The sequence below is a fragment of the Schistocerca piceifrons genome, chromosome X, assembly GCF_021461385.2.
Source record: "Schistocerca piceifrons isolate TAMUIC-IGC-003096 chromosome X, iqSchPice1.1, whole genome shotgun sequence".
Taxonomy (NCBI): Eukaryota; Metazoa; Arthropoda; class Insecta; order Orthoptera; family Acrididae; genus Schistocerca; species Schistocerca piceifrons.
This window is the reverse complement of record NC_060149.1, coordinates 756,034,622-756,054,509: the sequence shown is the minus strand read 5'-3', so window position 1 is coordinate 756,054,509 and position 19,888 is coordinate 756,034,622. Positions and strand designations below refer to the sequence as shown.

The 19,888-nt window shown below is 43.7% G+C and overlaps 1 protein-coding gene across 4 annotated transcripts in view; it reads right to left on the bottom strand.

Moving 5' to 3' along the window:
* LOC124721230 (retinol dehydrogenase 13-like) overlaps nucleotides 1-19,888 on the bottom strand; it is a 218,733-nt gene that overhangs the window by 145,119 nt on the left and 53,726 nt on the right. The window contains exon 1 of one of the 4 annotated variants that reach the window (XM_047246089.1): nucleotides 3,376-3,435. The exons of the other annotated variants lie outside the window; for them this stretch is intronic. The gene's annotated coding sequence lies outside the window, so the exon portion shown is untranslated. Of the gene's footprint in view, nucleotides 1-3,375; nucleotides 3,436-19,888 lie in introns of those variants that run through there. 4 annotated transcript variants of the gene reach the window in all.

The following is a 19,888-nucleotide window of genomic DNA, read 5'->3' as shown; positions in this document are numbered from 1 at the left end:
GTAGTCGAGATAAGTAAAGAGGGGAAAAAGTAAGACCATCCGGATGGCACAGGAAAAATGCGTGGAGCACAAGTGTCACACATAATGAACAACCAGCAGTCAGCTGTCAAAAAACAAACTGCATCTCTAAAGGACATAGCGTGTATTCTGACGGCAACGGGTTCTTAAAACAGGCCACCATACACTGGGATTGCGTTTTAAAAAAATCTGCTGCGCTGTGGCTACGTGGTGAATTAAGACAGCGGATTCCTGTTAACGAGGAGGACACGATAATTGGCAGCACCCGATTTCCAAGAAACGTTGGTTAGTGGAAGAGGACTCTCAATAAGCGAACACGGGTCGCGGGTTATACGTAGATACTCGATCGTTTCTGAGAAAAGGACGGTCAAAGTTTCCGCCGTAATTTATATGCCTTTTAGCATGCAGTAAATTCAACTGAAGCGGTGACACAGTAGGTAGCGTCACAGATTAACACTTTTGCGACTCGTTTTCGAAATCCAATTATTGTTTCTATTTTATTTCATAGTAATTTTATTTTTTTAATTTTTAATTTATCTACCCATGATGCTTCTTATCAAATTAAGGGATACAAGGACGTTATATTAATTGTAAAATTACAGTTGGGTTTCACAATAAATGTCGTATATTTCGTAATATATGTATGTATGGTATTTTCAGGTGTTACAGTCTTTTTAAATTCTCAAATTCTTATATTTCATTCTTATATCAGTTCTTATATTACTTCTTACATTTTATTCCCATGTTTATTCTTCAGGAAAATTTGTTGCTTTCCCTTGGATGATACCTTTGTAGAAAGACTGGAAACATGCAAATTCCGAACACCACGAGAACCCCGCGAAGACAAGTTTATCATAGCGACATTTCTTCGTATGAATTTCACTCGAGAAAGCAACGTCGTTAATATTGCTAAATATCTCACGCGTTGGTAATAATTTCGTGGTATACCACGCATAATGGATAATTTTTCCGAAAACTGTCACTTGCAGTTGAATATGAATCATGATACACTACTAGTAGTTCACCGAAAACAATTTCAAATGATTATCTAATTCATTTATTTTTTAATTCATTTACCAGACAGGCAATTGCTAGACGAACAAGGACAACGTTAATCAAAATATCCACGGATGTACTGCCGCTGATGATGGCGACATGTATGATCGCCGAAATATTGTGCCCGTTGGACACAAGAATTTTTTATTTACTTGACCAAGTCCGTAGAAGATTACTACACGACCATTTCCCAATGTATGCTGAAACAACGTTGTCCTTGTGATTCTTGAGTTTCTCCCGGCGTATTTGATAATCAAAATATCCACGTGTGTACTTCCGGTCTACAGTGTCCAACAGGCAGCTGATGATGGCGACATGTATGATCGCCGAAATATTGTGCCCGTTAGACACTGTAGACCGGAAGTACACCCGTGGATATTTTGATTATCAAATACGCCGGGAGAAACTCAAGAATCACAAGGACAACGTTGTTTCAGCATACATTGGGAAACGGTCGTGTAGTAATCTTCTACGGACTTGGTCAAGTAAATAAAAAATAGAAACAAAAATAAAATAATAATCCAGTTTTGAACATTTTTCGGTGAAATTACTGTAGTGTATCTTGATTCATAATCACCTACGAGCACCAGTTTCCTGCAAAATGATCCGTTAGGTGTGGTTTGCCGCGAAATTATTACCAACGCGTGAAATCTTCAGCAGTGTTAGCGACTTTCCTTTCCTGCGAGAGATTCATATGAAGAAATGTTGCTGCGGTAAACCTACCTTCGCGCGATGCCCGCTGTCTTCGGAATTTGTATGTTTCCACCGTTTCTACGATTGTTATCACCCATGGGAATGTACCAAATCTTCCTGCAGAATAAACGTAAGAACAAAATGTAAGAACTAATATAAGAACTGATAAAGAATGAAATGTAAGAATTAATATAAGAACTGCTATAAGAATGAAATATAAGAATATGAGACCAGAGTGAATTTTCACTCTGCAGCAGAGTGTGCGCTGACACGAAACTTCCTGGCAGATTAAAACTGAGTGCCGGACAGAGACTCGAACTGGGCCCTTCGCCTTTTGCGAGCAACAAGTGCTCTACCAACTGAGCTACCCAAGCACGACTCACTCCCCCTCCTCACAGCTTCACGTCTGCCAGTATCTCGTCTCCTACCTTCCAAACTTCACAGAAGCTCTCCTGCGAACCTTGCAGAACTAGCACTCCTGAAAGAAAGGATATTGCGGACACATGGCTTAGCCACAACCTGGGGGATGTTTCTAGAATGAGATTTTCACTCTGCAGCAGAGTGTGCGCTGATATAAAACTTCCTGGCAGATTAAAACTGTGTACCAGGCCGAGACTCGAACTCGGAACCTTTGCTTTTCACGGGCAAGTGCTGTACCATCTGAGCTACCCAAGCAAGACTCACGCCCCGTCCTCATAGCTTCACTTCTGCCAGTATCTCTGGTAGAGCACTCGCCCGCGAAAGGCAGAGGTCCCGAGTTCGAGTCTCGGTCCGGCACACAGTTTTAATCTGCCAGGAAGTTTCACATCAGCGCACATTCCGCTGCAGAGTGAAAATCTCATTCTGGAAGTATCCCCCAGGCGCTATGGCTAAGCCATGTCCCCGCTGTATCCTTTCTTTCAGAAGTGCTAGTTCTGCAAGGTTCGCAGGAGAACGTCTGTGAAGTTTGGAAGGTAGGAGACGAGATACTAGCAAAAGTGAAGCTGTGAGGACGGGGCGTGAGTCGTGCTTGGATAGCTCAGATAGTAGAGCACTTGCCCGCGAAAGGCAAAGGTCCCGAGTTCGAGTCTCGGACCGGCACACAGTTTTAATCTGCAAGGAAGTTTCATAAGAATATGAGAATTAAAAAAAATTCTAACCTCTTAAACTACTATACACACATATATTGCGTTATGTACGACCCTTCATTGTGAAACCCAGTTGTACTTTTGCAATAATATAACGCCCTTGTACGCCTTAATTTGATAAGCATTCTTGCAGTAGCCTTCCAAGGACATGGATGGGTAATCAAAAGAAAAACAAAAAAGCCATAACTGGGTTTCGAACACGGGTCGCGAAAGTGTTTAGTAACGACGCTATCCGCTGTTCCACCGCTTTGGCTGAAGCTACTGTGTACTAAAAAGCATATAAACAGCGGTGGAAACTTCGACCGTCGTCGTCTTGGAAACGGTGGAGTATCTACGGATAAGCCGTGAGACATGTTCCGTTATTTTGGCCCCTCTTAATCTGAGCAAAGTTTCTGGGAAATTGTATGATGGCACTTGCCATATTCTCGTCTAAGTAAGACTTGGGACACAGCAACGACAGTCGGTGGAAAGATCCACTCACGCTACGCCAACTGAAGAGCAGAGACGACACCACGCAGACGCGTCCCGAAACCTGCGGTGGCAGCACACACACTGAGGACTGCGGCTCGGGTCCCGACTGCGCAACTCTCCCAACTCCCACCACACCACCCTCCACTGCCACTTCGCCAGCGGAGTAGCCTGGCCCAGCTGGCGACAGCAGGAGGGACGAGTGTGGGAGGGGGCTTCAAAAAATAAGCTGCAAATTATCACAGCAGGTCAAGTAAACTTTATTGAGTGCTACACCACATTTCAAACTGACCCACATACATCACACCATTTTTGAAAATAGTCATCAAGTCTCTGTAAACAACGTTCTACCAGTCGTTCAATTCCTCGGAAGTAGAAATCTGTTTCTTGGGCACAGAGCTATTCAAAAACCGCTGTGTGAACGTTTTCATCTTTCCCCCACGTGTCCTTTCGGCTTGCCAAAGGTTGGATATTGCATTGTGTAAAATCTCGAATTGCCAATCACCATCACTCACGCCTGTGCGTCATTGGCCAAGTAGTTGGCATCATTTCACTGCGGTGTGCGCGCATTGTACACTACTGGCCATTAAAATTGTCACACCAAGAAGAAATGCAGATGATAAACGGGTATTCATTGGACAAATATATTATACTGGAACTGACATGTGATTACTTTTTCACGCAATTTGGGTGCATAGATCCTGAAAAATCAGTACCGAGAACAACCACCTCTAGCCGTAATAACGGCCCTGATACGCCTGGACATTGAGTCAAACACAGCTTGGATGGCGTGTACACGCACAGCTGCCCATGCAGCTTCAACACGATACCACAGTTCACCAAGAGTAGTGACTGGCGTATTGTGACGAGCCAGTTGCTGGGCCACCATTGACCAGACGATTTCAGTTGGTCCGAGATCTGGAGAATGTGCTGGCCCGTGCAGGACCTGCACCATGCGGTCGTGCATTATCCTGCTGAAATGTAGGGTTTCGCAGGGATCGAATGAAGGGTAGAGCCACGGGTCGTAACACATCTGAAATGTTACGTCCACTGATCAAAGTGCCGTCAATGCGAACAAGAGGTGACCGAGACGTATAACCAATGAGACCCCATGCTATCACGTAGGGTGATACGCCAGTATGGCGATGATGAATACACGCTTCCAATACGCGTTCACCGCGATATCGCCAAACACGGGTGCGACAATTGTGATGCTGTAAACAGAACCTGGATTCATCCGAAAAAATGACGTTTTGCCATTCGTGCACCCTGGTTCGTCGCTGAGTACACCATCGCAGGCGCTCCTGTCTGTGATGCTGCGTCAAGGGTAACCGCAGCCATGGTCTCCGAGCTGATACTCCATGCTGCTGCAAAAGTCGTCGAACTGTTCGTGTAGATGGGTGTTGTCTTGCAAACGTCCCCATCTGTTGACTCAGGGATCGAGACGTGACTGCACGATCCGTTACAGCCATGCGGATAAAATGCCTATGATCTCGACTGCTAGTGATACGAGGCCGTTGGGATCCAGCACGGCGTTCCGTATTACACTCCTGAAGCCACTGATTTCATATTCTGCCACCAGTCATTGGATCTCGACCAACGCGAGCAGCAATGTCGTGATACGATAAACCGCAATCGCGATAGGCTACAATCCGACCTTTATCAAAGTCGGAAACGTGATCGTACGCATTTCTCCTCCTTACAAGAGGCATAACAAGAACGTTTCACCAGGCAACGTCGGTCAACTGCTGTTTGTGTATGAGAAATCGGTTGGAAACTTCCCTCATGTCAGCACGTTGTAGGTGTCGCCACCGGCGCCAACCTTGTGTGAATGCTCTGAAAAGCAAATATCGCAGCATCTTCTTGCTGTCGGTTAAATTTCGCGTCTGTAGCACGTCATCTTCGTGGTGTAGCAATTTTAATGGCGAGTAGTGTATTTGTTCCATATACCGCCAGAATTTCACGGTGAATCTGTGTAAAAATTTGACGTTTTACCCAGAAGAACCGTACTGTCTCGCTTACTTTAACTTTGGAGCACGTTTCCAATTGCCGCTACATTTCACTCCCACACTGTGATGCACCTGTTATCCGTACCGCAGCAGAACGGTGCGTGCCGGACGCTTGAAACATGTACTCTTCTGACAGTGTGCCAGCTTGTTACGACTGGCCTTAGCGCGGAACGACATGTGTTAACTTACTTTCTGAAGACCCTACGTATAAGACGGCGGCCGGTGGAAAAAAAGTGAACAGGACTACCTGGAGATCGCAACAAGGCAGCTTTCCGAAATACCACACCAAATGGACGACGTCCCCCGGTTGAATACTTGAGAACTATTCAAAACAATTTATCTCAAACACGCTCTGTTCCTAAATCCCATTTTTTTAGTCTATTAACGGGATTCAGTTGCAAGACTAAAAGAAGGAGAAAAATAAACGGATCGTCCATAACCAAAAACTCCTCATAGGGATCTTAATTATGGATAAATTTCTGCTACTCTCTGTTATAAAGGAAGTAACAAGTAAGTGGATCATCTCGAGGAATACCGTCCAAAATAAGCAAAATGGTCTGGTAACGTATTTCGGACTCGATACTGTAAGTAATTTTCGGCGAGGATGATCCTGTGGAAATAAGTTGTATTACGACAAGAGAATAGACAGCTCTCATAAAAAAATTAAAACAATACGGTCAGTTGTAAAAGAGATATTAAGGTCGAATACGGATGTTTAACATAAACTACCGCCGGCCGCTGTGGCCGAGCCGTTCTAGGCGCTTCAGTCTGGTACCGCGCGACCGCTACGGTCACAGGTTCGAATCCTGCCTCGGGCATGGATGTGTGTGATGTCCTTAGGTTAGTTACGTTTGAGTAGTTCTAAGTTCTAGGGGACTGATGACCTCAGATGTTAGGTCCCATAGTGCTCAGAGCCATTTCAACCGTAAACTACTAGAAAAAATGCGCCACAGTCCGGGACTAGGTCATTCTATTGAGAAGTTAGGTGACAGGTAGTTCATCATTGTAGGAGTATATGATAACAAATTCAAACTAAATGAAACACGCGTCACAGTAAAGGGAGCCCAGCTAGTTGCAGCAGTACACAGTGTACCTCCTCTCTCGTGGGAATGCTGGCGGTTATTTTCGCATCACGAAAATGCCGAACCGCATCCTCCAACACACTGTCCCAAGCACCTTGAGACGTTTGTTGCAGTTCGGCAATTGTTCTTGCAGACGCTGGAGAACGAGTAAGTTCCAACTTAATCATGTCTCATGCTCGTTAAATTGGCGAGAGATCTGATGATCTTGGTAGCCAGGACAGTTGTACACCACGAAGACCACGTTGCGTTGCAGCAGCCGTATGTGGACGTCCAGTGTTCTGCTGACAGAGAAGGTCACCTTCCTGTCGAAGAAATGGTAGTAGCACTGTGATAACAGCTTTTGGCGTGTAGAGGGCACTGGTTACATTACCCTGCAGAAACCCCATGAAGCCTGGGCTGGGACGTGTGTGTCGTGGTCGTAAGCATTCTGGAATAGGCAGCTCTCGAGGTCTGGTCCATATACATGTACGTCCATTACTCGCATACAGACAGAACTTACTGTCCTCACTGAAGACAATAGAGCGCCATTCCACTCTACAGTCAACTCTTTATCGAAATCAGTGTAGACACGCTTAGCGGTGGCGTGGCATCAGTTAGTGGTACCCTGGCCAGATGCGCACCTGGTCTTAATCCTGCTGGAAGCAGAGAGTTTCTATTCGTCCCTGACGACACAGCATGTGCGACATGTACCCAGATTTCATCCCTGGATGATACTCGGTCGGGCACAGCTGCTCGGACAATGCGTCGATCTTGACGTATCTTTGTCCTACGCGGACGTTCAGAACCTGGTCCACAGAAGTAGGAATGTTCCACGGACCAGTGTTGAAAGCAACGACACACAGCAGACATAAACTATGTGATCAAAAGTGTCCGGACATCTGGCTGAAAATAACTTACAAGTTCGTGGCGCCCTCCAGCGGTAATGCTGGAATTCATTATGGTGTTGGCCCACCGTTAGCCTTGATGACAGCTTTCACTTTCGCAGGCATACGTTCAATCTGATGCTGGAAGGTTTCTTGGGCAATGGCAGCCCATTCTTCACAGAGTGCTGCATTGGGGACAGGTGTCGATGTCGGTGGGTGAGGCCTGGCGCGAAGTCGGCGTTCCAAAACATCCCAAAGGTGTTCTATAGGATTCAGGCCAGGATTCAGTGCAGGTCAGTCCATTACAGGGATGTTATTCTCGTGTGACCACTCCACCACAGATCGTGCATTATGAACAGGTGCTCAATCATATTGAAAGATGCAATCACCATCCCCAAACTGCTCTTCAATAGTGATGTGCAATAAGGTGCTTAAAACATCAATGTATGCCTGTGCTGTGATAGTGCCACACAAAAAAACAAGGGGTGAAAGCCCCCTCCATGAAAATCACGACCACACCATAACACCACCGCCTCTGAATTTTACTGATTGCACTACACACGCTGGCAGATGACGTTCACGGGGCATTCGCCATACCCGCACACTGCTATCGGATCGCCACATCGTGTCCCATGATTCATCACTCCACACAACACTTTTCCACTGTTCAGTCGTCTAATGTTTACTCTCCGTACATCAACTGAGGCATCATCTGGCATTTACCGGTGTGATGTGTGGTTGTGAGACGACGCTCGACTACTAAATCCAAGTTTTCTCACCTCCCGCCTGACTGTCATAGTACTTGCAATGGATCCTGATGCAGTTTGGAATTCCTGTGTGATGCTCATGATAGATGACTGCCTATTACATATTACTACTCTCTTCAACCGTCGGCGGTCTCTGTCAGTGAACAGATGAGGTCGGCCTGTACGCTTTTGTGCTGTACGTGTCCCTTCACGTTTCTACTTCACTATCACTTCGGAAACAGTGGACCTATGGATATTTAGGTGTGTGGAAGTCTCGCATACAGACTTATGACACAAGTGACACCCAATCACCTGACCACTTTCGAAGTCCGTGAGTTCCGCGGAGCGCCCCATTCTGCTTTCTCACGATGTCTAATGACTGATGAGGTATCTGATATGTAGTACCTGGAGTATAAGACAACAAGTGTCTGGCGCAGATGTTAGATTGGTTATGCTGCTACAATGGCAGGTTATCAAGATTTACGTGAGTTTGAACGTGGTGTTATAGTCGGCGCACGAGCGATGAGACACAGCATATCCGAGGTAGCGATGAAGTAAGGATTTTCCCATACGACCATTTCACGAGTGTACCGTCAAGATGAGGTATCCAGTAAAACATCAAATCTCCGACATCGCTGCTGCCGGAAAAAGATCCTGCAAGAACGGGACCAACGACGACTGAAGAGAATTTTTCAACGTGACAGAAGTGCAACTCTTTGGCAAATTGCTGCAGATTTCAGAATGGGCCATCAGCAAGTGTCAGAGTGCGAGCCATTCAACGAAATATCATCGATATGGGCTTTCAGAGCCGAAAACCCACTTGTGTACCCTTGATGACTGCACAGCACAAAGCTTAACGCCTCGCTTGGGCTTATCAACACCGATATTGGGCTGTTGATGACTGGAAACATATTGCTCGGTCGGACGATTGTAGCTTCAAATTGTATCAAGCGGATGGACGTGTATAGGTATGGAGACAACCTCATGAATCCATGGACCCTGCATGTCAGCAGGGGACTGTTCAAATTGGTGGAGGCTTTGTAATGGTGTGGAACGCGTGCAGTTGGAGTGATATAGGACCCTGATATGTGTAGGTACGACTCTGACATGTGACACGAACGTAAGCATCCTATCTGATGACCTGCATCCATTCACACCCATTGTGCATTCCGAGAGACTTGGGCAATTCCAGCAGGACAATGCGACACCCTACACTTCCAAAATTGCTACAGAGTGGCTCCCGCAACACTCTTCCTAGTATAAACACTTCCGCTCGCGACCACATTCCCCAGACATGAACATTATTGAGCATGTCTGGGATGCCTTGCAACGCGCTGTTCGGAAGAGATCTCCACCCCCTCGTACTCTTACGGGTTTATGGACAGCCCAGCAGGATTCATGGTGTCCAGCACTACTTCAGACATTAGTGGAGTCCATGTAACGTCGTGTTGTAGCACTTTCGCGTGTTCGCAGGGCCCTACACGATATTAGGCAGGTGCACCAGTTTCTTTGGCTCTTCGGTGTATAATGCGTTCATCTCTGTTCCATATGTCAGTGAAATCTGCAGTAATTTCCATCTAGCTGGTCATCAATCTATTTAAGTGGCACCTTTTACTTAAATCTTTCTGAATACAAGTGTTTAGGCCAAGGATTCGTGTGGTCCGCGGTTCTCAGCTGTATTTTATAACATTATATTAGTATTATTTTAAGATGTGCGTAATTTTAACTGATGTTGGTGAATCTTGTATCCCGCCTGGATGGTGGCGCTTGGGTCTGCTCCTGAAAACTGAAGGGTAGGCAGAATGTAGGAAGCTAGGAGGAGCAGGCGAGGTAGAAATCTCGGTACTGCAGTGTGAATTTAAATCACCTTTACTTTAGCAAGAAGATGAATACATAACTTTGCACTGAGGAGCACGTAGGTGCGAAGCCGAATGTCTCAAGCTCCAAGAAGTTACACAGGCAAAATCTGTAATGGCGCGTCCACTATGAAATAGAAACAATGCTGCTTGGTCGTCTACTCGGAATCAAATGGGCTGAATCCGGAGCGACGCTCGTAGTGCTGCACAGCGCCGGCTAGAGGGCGCTGTCGTCGGTGTCAGCGTCGCAGTGCCACCCACCCTAGCAGAGCGCACCTACGTTGTGGCATCGTAGCTATCGATACCACAGTGAATTTGTAAGTGAGCTAAGTAAAGTTTGTCGCTTGCGCTGTCACTGTAGGATTGATAGACGTGAGAGGGGGCATATTTTATAATTCGACTTCCAATGCTGACAACTCAAGAGCGTGGACAACTAGCACCGATCACATGCTTTGTTATAAATGTCAAAGGGAATTAACATGGATTCCGAAAGTGCGTTATAGAGACGGTCATTTTAAAATGCTGTTCATATTTGTAGCAAGTAATTTGCTATCAAATTAAGGCTGTTGTAATACAATGCAATGAATAAAAGAAAAAAATGACACTACTGGCCGTTGTGGCCGAGCGGTTCTAGGCACTTCAGTCTGGAACTGCGCGACCGCTACGGTCTCAGGTTCGACTCCTGCCTCGGGTGTGGATGTGTGTGATGTCCTTAGGTTAGTTAGGTTTAAGTATTCTAAGTTCTAGGGGACTGATGACCTCCAATGTTTAGTCCCAAAGTGCTCAGAGCCATTTGAACCATTTGAAAAATGACAGTCAGAATATTTAGTAAACGTTTGTGACAGTGGATATCAAATTAAACACCTTTCAGCCGTCTAGTTTCCAAACTTGTTTTATTTGGCTACCAGTTTCAGCGTTTTACTGCGTTTTACTACGCCATCTTCAGGCCCCTGACCGACGTATGGGAAGACTCTCGAAAAAAGAAAAAATCTTAAAAAAAACTTGTAAAATAGAAACACTACAAAAGTAGCTTGGTTACATATTTCCACTAAGATTAAAACTACTAAAGAAACTGTTATAAATAAATTCATAAAAATATTAAGCAACTACACATCAATAAAAATATAGCACACAGTAACTCACCGTTAAATCTTTTTATAAATTAGTTTTATCTTACTGTCCTTTTTCTGGGCGTTAACATCGATAAAATGAGATATGAACTCCAGCCGTTTCGTTGAAGGATTCATAGTTCCCTTCTCTATAGCCAAAAACGCTAAGTTTCACAGTGTGTCATTGTGTTGTGAAGGTAGGTTTTAAAGCGTTTTAACCCACTTGTGCTTCATTCACAAGTCGCGGTGGTTGCTGGAATTGGAAGAACCAACGACAGTAATTTTACACATTCATAGAACACTTTTTTAAATCGATTGTTTATAATGTTTTATAAGGAGGTCCTTAGGCTGTAGACATTTATCCTCACTGCTCTAAATAATCCTAAGTTCTCCTTTCAGTTTTTCGGTGTCAAAGAAAGGAAATATTTTAAGTATAAAATGATAATTAAATCGAGACCCTAAGCTTTCGACAGGCGTTGACACACATCAACTGGGACAGTTGATAATGTGTGCCCCGACCGAGACTCGAACCCGGGATCTCCTGCTTACATGGCAGACGCTCTATCCATCTTTTTTTTCTTCTTTTCATTTTGTTCGGTATTGTTCGTTGCGCTTGGTATGGGCGGACGTCACAAGACATCAGTTTAACTTGATCGTTGATTCCTTTACTCAGTTTTTTATTACAGAGGGCGAGCAGCCCTCTGACCGAACAAGCTGAGCTACCGTGACGACATTCATCTGAGCTATCGAGGGCACAGAGGATAGTGCGACTGCAGGGACTTGTCCCTTGCACGCTCCCCGTGAGACCCACATTCCCAACTTAATGTACACACACTACATTCGTAGTGACCCTGCCCATTACACTCATTACTCGCGACAGACAATCTTACCGAGTCCCATAAGAGTTTGGAAATGCGTGTGCACCCAGCACAGAAGAAGAAGGTTAATGGCCGGTTAGCCTTAACTATATGAAGATGGTACCTGTTCTTGTCCGAAAGAACAGATACCACCTTCATATATTTTAAGTAGGTTTTCAACTTCACGTATCGAAAAATTGTTTGTCCTACAGCTTTTCAGGCTGAGAACTTTTCCTCTTTTACAAGTGCTGTAAAATCTGTTTCATGAAAGACATGGAATCATGTTTCCATGTTTACTACTATTGTGTCAATTATTTCGAATGCTAGCCTTCAGCGCTGCAGTTTGGAACCGCAAGACCGCTACGGACGGAGGTTCGAATCCTGCCTCGGGCATGGATGTTTGTGATGTCCTTAGGTTAGTTAGGTTTAACTAGTTCTAAGTTCTAGGGGACTAATGACCTCAGCAGTTGAGTCCCATAGTGCTCAGAGCCATTTTCTTGCTAGCCTTCACAATTTCTGAATACTTGCTTCTGATCTGTTAAAATTAATTACAGATACTACTGCTGAATTTATAGGGCTCTATGCATTTCAGAATAATTTCCTCACATCTTAGTGTAAGAACAGAAAGAGAGCCGGTAGTCGTTGCACCGACACCCCACGCTGTCCAGCGCAGCTGTATGTTTCTACGGGTGCACACAGAACCCTGGATAGCCTCCTAGTCAAGATGCAGCAGCATCATTACGGGTAGAAGGTCATGCGGAATCAGTTAGCTCCGTAGTCTTTCTCACACGATTTTAAAGAAACTGTTCATCAAACAAATGTGATTGTCGCGTTGTGTATAGGTTTATATGTCAGCTCATATGTTGCTGCGAATGAAATTTAGCTAATATACTGAATTTTTCTGTGGACTTGGGAGGAGGTCTCTATCTGTCTCCAATCTCGAGTAATTGGAATTTGTTTAACAGGTTCACTTCCGACAGCACCCGAGAGAAAATGAAATATTAGTAACATGCCTCACGTCTCCTCAACCGTTCGAGAAATCGAAACGAGATTTTGGCAAGTGATAGCACACAACGAGGAGAATTTTTTGCCATATGGTTAACATACGAAACTTCCCAAGCTACGTCAATATAGCCGAAGCTACAGTTTTTTTTTCAGTCTAGTTTTGTAATTTTTAAAATGTCGTTGGTAGCTAATGACAAGAGAATTTGCTAGTATGAAAATAAAAGTGAAATTTCTTATCTTATGTTACAGCAGACCGACACAATGACGTTTTCCGTAAGGCATTGACCACTCTGGCCCCATATTGCTTGTTTAATAAGACACTTTGTTTCAAGATTCTGTCGCAATAGCTATTCCAAGGGAGTTTGTGCAATTTATACTGGGCTTTGCCAAAAAAAAGTAAAATTAAATGTACCAACAAGAAAAATGTAGCCATTACTCATGTCTAATGAAGCTTCTGCAAATGACAATCTGGACAAAAATAAATGATCAATTCTTTCGCAGTTTTGGCTGAATGCTGTAATGCACCGTATTTTTAATAGTGAACGACTGGAACGGAAACTTACTACATGATTTTCTTCCCCTTTTTCATGTGAAGAATGTGAAAATAATTCGCAGCAAATAGTGTACCGTATTTCTGTTCCTATCGCCATTCAGAGTGAAGTGATGAACTTCTCCACCATATTTGTCTTTTAATACGTTAAAGACAGAGTATATATATTTATAATTTAATGAATAGTGTCCAGCGGTTCATAATGTAATGAAACAAGGTAAATTTTATTGGCCACCGATAGGTGATGAAACGAGATTTGCTGTCGCTTCTTACAACAACGAAAGTGAAGTAAGTGCACGTTTACTTTTACATCGAGGGCATACGTCTTGATAAGCACTTGTCCTGGTTTTTTCTCAGTTCCTTACTTGATAAACCACTGTTTCAGGAGGTTTAAGGTGCAGAAAGAAAATAATTTGCTAAGTTTCAGTATCTCTGGTTCCTTATTAGAAAGATGTTGCAACAAAAGGAACGATTTATTTTGGCCTGACTAGTTACCCTCTCAATTTTCGAAAAGCGTCATCAGTGGCGATTTTTGACTAAAAATTTTTAACAACTCAGTTTCAGGGTAATCCTCCTACCCAGTGTATCCAGTGGTGGCTGCTGTGTAAGAGCACAAGAACACATGAACACCCTAACTTTCGACACCTTGCGGATTTATTGGTTATATTTCTTTGAGTGCTGTTAAGCGTAACATAGATGCTGCAGTCTGAAAGATAAGGAACTTAAATCTACCGTGCTGCTGCTCCTCTAGAGTGCGTGAAACTTGGCAACAGGGTCGCGAGCACACCTTCAGTTGTGCACGTTTTAAGGAGCTTCTGCACATGCGCAAGTCGCGTGGTTTAAGTGCCGTATGGGCAAAATACATACGCATTTGATAAGCAACGTGCAGCGTTCAGATGTGCACAGCTAGCCCTTAACACTCAACTACACTCCTCAGACATGTTAACTCACTTACTACATACTGTAGCAAAATTAGATCAGACGTCAGTATATGTTAAAGTTGTACTGACGGTAAAGCTATTTCGTGACGTGCTGAATGAGTTATCGTATACTAAGTTATAAATTTTATTATACAGTACTCCATTTGAGGCGCTGGCAAGGGAAACTCCCCATCACACCACCCTCAGATTTAGTGGCAAGATGGCCTAGTAGATAGCCTATCAAAAACTGAACACAGATCAAGCATGAAAACAGGTTCAAATGGCTCTGAGCACTATGCGACTTAACTTCTGAGGTCATCAGTCGCCTAGAACTTAGAACTAACTAAACCTAACTAACCCAAGGACATCACATACATCCACGCCCGAGGCAGGATTCGAACCTGCGACCATAGCGGTCGCTCGGTTCCAGACTGTAGCGCCTAGAACCGCACGGCCACTCCGGCCGGCCATGGAAACAGGAAGAAGGTGTACTGAACTCTGGAAAAAAGCAAAATACAAACAGTAAGAGGTCCAAGTTTTGCCGGCCGGAATGGCCGAGCGGTTCTAGGCGCTACGGTCTGGAACCGCGCGACCGCTACGGTCGCAGGTTCGAATCCTGCCTCGGGCATGGATGTGTGTGTTGTCCTTAGATTAGTTAGGTTTAAGTAGTTCTAAGTTCTAGGGGACTGATGACCTTAGAAGTTAAGTCCCATAGTGCTCAGAGCAATTTGAACCATTTTTTTTTTTGGTCCAAGTTTAACATCGAGCGAAAAAGAGTGTCTATGACGTCATGGTTAAGTGTCGGACTGCGAAGTGCACTACCTGGGTTCTAAATTCCCTCCTGCCATTTATTTTTATTTTCTTTTTTTCACAATGTTATGAACTGTTTGTACAGCCACTGAAATGTTTGTTCTCTTTCTATAGTCATGGCAGTTCTCATACTATACATTGGTTATAGAATAGGAGTCATGTGGTAAGAATACCTTACCGCCGCAAGTAAATGTGATGGATAGTGTGAGCAGGCGAGATACCACATAGAGGTATCACAGAAATGAAAACGACAAGTAAACGGGAGTGAACCATGTTACGACAAAGGAATTAAAAGAGTCAAAACTCCCAAATCGAAACACAGCTCCATAAACGTTAAAACCGTATGTTTTTACAGGGGACAGAGAAACTGTGTGATTGAGAAATTGTGGCATTCATTTGTTGCAGCTTATGTGACAAACTACGAGGGCAGTTCAATAAGTAATGCAACACATTTTTTTCTGAAACAGGGGTTGTTTTATTCAGCATTCAAATACACCAGGTTATTCCCCAATCTTTTAGCTACACAACACTATTTTTCAACGTAATCTCCATTCAATGCTACGGCCTTACGCCACCTTGAAATGAGGGCCTGTATGCCGGCACGGTACCATTCCACTGGTCGATGTCGGAGCCAACGTCGTACTGCATCAATAACTTCTTCATCATCCGCGTAATGCCTCCCACGGATTGCGTCCTTGATTGGGCCAAACATATGGAAATCCGACGGTGCGAGATCGGGGCTGTAGGGTGCATGAGGAAGAACAGTCCACTGAAGTTTTGTGAGCTCCTCTCGGGTGCGAAGACTTGTGTGAGGTCTTGCGTTGTCATGAAGAAGGAGAAGTTCGTTCAGATTTTTGTGCCTACGAACACCCTGAAGTCGTTTCTTCAATTTCTGAAGAGTAGCACAATACACTTCAGAGTTGATCGTTTGACCATGGGGAAGGACATCGAACAGAATAACCCCTTCAGCATCCCAGAAGACTGTAACCATGACTTTACCGGCTGAGGGTATGGCTTTAAACTTTTTCTTGGTAGGGGAGTGGGTGTGGCGCCACTCCATTGATTGCCGTTTTGTTGCAGGTTAGAAGTGATCAACCCATGTTTCATCGCCTGTAACAATCTTTGACAAGAAATTGTCACCCTCAGCCACATGACGAGCAAGCAATTCCGCACAGATGGTTCTCCTTTGCTCTTTATGGTGTTCGGTTAGACAACGAGGGACCCAGCGGGAACAAACCTTTGAATATCCCAACTGATGAACAATTGTGACAGCACTACCAACAGAGATGTCAAGTTGAGCACTGAGTTGTTTGATGGTGATCCGTCGATCATCTCGAACGAGTGTGTTCGCACGCTCCGCCATTGCAGGAGTCACAGCTGTGCACGGCCGGCCCGCACGCGGGAGATTAGACAGTCTTGCTTGACCTTGCGGCGATGATGACACACGCTTTGCCCAACGACTCACCGTGCTTTTGGCCACTGCCAGATCACCGTAGACATTCTGCAAGCGCCTATGAATATCTGAGATGCCCTGGTTTTCCGCCAAAAGAAACTCGATCACTGCCCGTTGTTTGCAACGCACATCTGTTACAGACGCCATTTTAACAGCTCCGTACAGCGCTGCCACCTGTCGGAAGTCAATAAAACTATACGAGTCAAAGCGGGAATGTTTGAAAATATTCCACAAGAAATTTCCGGTTTTTTCAACCAAAATTGGCCGAGAAAAAAAATTTGTTGCATTACTTATTGAACTGCCCTCGTATTAAGTTTTCATCATTTCCTTGGGTGTGGCCATATTCACATTCATACGAACACCTAAATCGGGCAAGGAGGCATATCTCACTCACTCATTCACCAGGCGTACAAATTAGGTGCGTCGGTATGACACATATAGTGTCACTACTGCCGTGTATCACACACCAGATGAGGATTCGGTCGACTTGCCGTTTTGGCACCAAACGTTTGCGGTTCCCGTTCAGCAGCGACTTCCTTTCGGGTGCTAACAGAGTAGGTGTGCAGAATCAACTTACATCATAGGTCCCTTCCTTACACCTCATTGTTGAAAACGGACGTTACACAGACACAAATCTGAATGCAGCTAACAAGGAAAAAAATTATTGGCACAACAGAGATTCGAACACAGATCTGCTACATTTTAGTCCAAGACCGTGACGACTCAGCTACGACAGCCTGGACGATAGCGGTATGCTTTAGAACGTTATGGATATCAGCGTCGCATTTGTATTCTAGTCAAGTGACCAGGTTGGTACACATTACTACTTGAGTTTAATCATTTCCACAAATGGCACTTTGGTGTTTGGAGTAAGTTGTTTACTACATAGAACTCAGCTTTCGTGTGCGGTGTAAACATGAACTATGATGAATCTATTTTTAAAGCTGACAGAAAAGTATAGCTGTGAGAACACGTCTTGAGCCATACTTGGCAGCTCAGTCGCTAGAACACTTGCCTCCGAAAGGCAATGGTCCCCAGTTCGAGTCTCAGTACATCAGACGGCTTTAATCTGACAGGCAGTTTCATATCAGCGCACTCTCCACTCTCCACTGCAGAGTGAAAATCTCATTCTCGGAACAGAAAAGTAAATTACCAGGAAAAGTTAGCCGCAAAGGAACTAGGGCTTCCAAGAACAGATACTTTGATTGAGAGAGTGACGAAATCAAATAAGCATGACTAGAAGCGAACATTTAACAAGGAAGTGTACAGTTAGCACAAGTTGCTGTGCGGGTGCAGAGTAAGAATACCTGATTTTCAGCCAGGAAGCAAATTGGTGAACTAATACATCTGTTAGGGAACTTGTACATTTGTCCGAAAAACGGAAAAGCACGAAAACTCCCAATTACACAAAAATACAAAATAGAGAGTTGTGAAAGTTTACAAATTATTTCGTTACTGCCCTAGACTGTATTTTGTTACGTACAAAACAACAAAATTCCACAAAAATAATTATTTCTTTTGTCAGATAAGTTATGCATCTTATTATTATTATTATTATTATTATTATTGGAAGAAAACAGTGGCTACGCCTTGTGCACTCTGGTCTTTGGATACTTCATAAAGCCCTATGAATCTCTGTTGTATTTCTCCTGATTCGTTTTTTACAAAACGAAAAACTACACTCATTTGACTTCTGGTTGAGACATCCGTTGTTTCGTCGACTTGTACTGATATAGAAGGACTTTTCTTTTAACTTAATTTGAAATTTGTTCAACAACATCCGTAATACAAGAAATTAATTCGTTCTGAGTGTCAGAGGAAGTGCCTTTAAATACTCCATTGGATGCTAAATGATCTTGCATGTAAGGTTCTTCTTCTGCCAAGAAGTCCAAAAGCTCTAAACAATTTGCTTTTTTTACTGACACTTCAGATTCGTCACGACCTATAAGAGCTAATTCTTGCTGTGCAACAAAGCAGATAGTGGAAATAAGTCTCTTCAGTATATTTCTGTTTCGATCAACGTTCTCGTTATGTTTCAAAGCTCCCAATCGTGTTGCTTCTGAAAGAGCATGGTCAACTCTTGCTGTACCTAGCTGATTGTATTTAACAGCCGCTGTGATATGTGAAATGGAATATTCACGCTTCTTAGCTTTCGTAAACAAAATTTGAAGACTCTCTTCGCCTATTCCCCACTTATTCTATTCAAAACTGTCGTTACCCATTTCAAACAGTACGCAGGAAAAATAAAAAAAGTTTCTTCCTTACAATGCTGCCACTTAACTATGGTTTTGAACTTATCATTGTGTCTGGAAGTGTCTTATAAATTTTCCATAAGATTCTTTAATATACAGACTTGGCGTTAGCTTTAGTTCTTTCACCATAGTTTACCTTTCACAGAAAGGCGAACGAAGAATGCAGAGGTTTCAATTGAAAAATTCAGTGGATCTTGTGATGAAATAAACACATCCATGGCAGTTTGAGGTAGTTAGCAATACCATGCGTTACAAGATAATGATTTGTATATTAGACAACTTACAATGTTTCTTTCGACAACACAATGACAAGACAAATTGACGATGGCACCTCACATGTGACAGGCACACCGACATAAACGTCGCTAATCAATTAACCACTGACACTACTTACTACATTTCAACAACAAAAGTCATGTTCCAGGTTTCACCGTAAGTACGTCTATTACCGTTGATACGAGAACCTACAGACAAACTATGGAACCACCAACGTTTGAAATAAGTAAGGATACTAAATTTTAATCTGAGTAACATTGAAAATACATAGACTGTTTCCTATCATCTTGCAACATCATACAATGATGTATTCACGTTTATTTTCTACGAATTACGAATGTCTTCTTGTTCTTTGTATTATAAATAAACACTTTAATTAAGAGTTAATGGTTTCCCATTCTGCCCGGCTTCGTGCTATCGTGCTAGACGATGCGAAGTAGCGCTATGTATTAGGGAACTGCTGAATGACTTGTCACTCCACTCAAGCATATATCTACCTACTGTAAGTAGGCTGTTTAGGTTTTTATGTTGGTAACGCCACGTAGTGCTCTGTATGAAAATCACTGACTGTCCTGTATGCAGTCTGTGGCTGGTTGGCATTGTTGGAACATTCGCTATTGTAGTGTTGGGTAGTTGGATGTGAACAGCGCGTAGCGTTAGGCAGTTGGAGGTGAGCCGTCAGCAGGGGTGGATGTGGAGAGAGAGATGCCAGAGTTTTGAGAGGTTACTGTAAGCGGA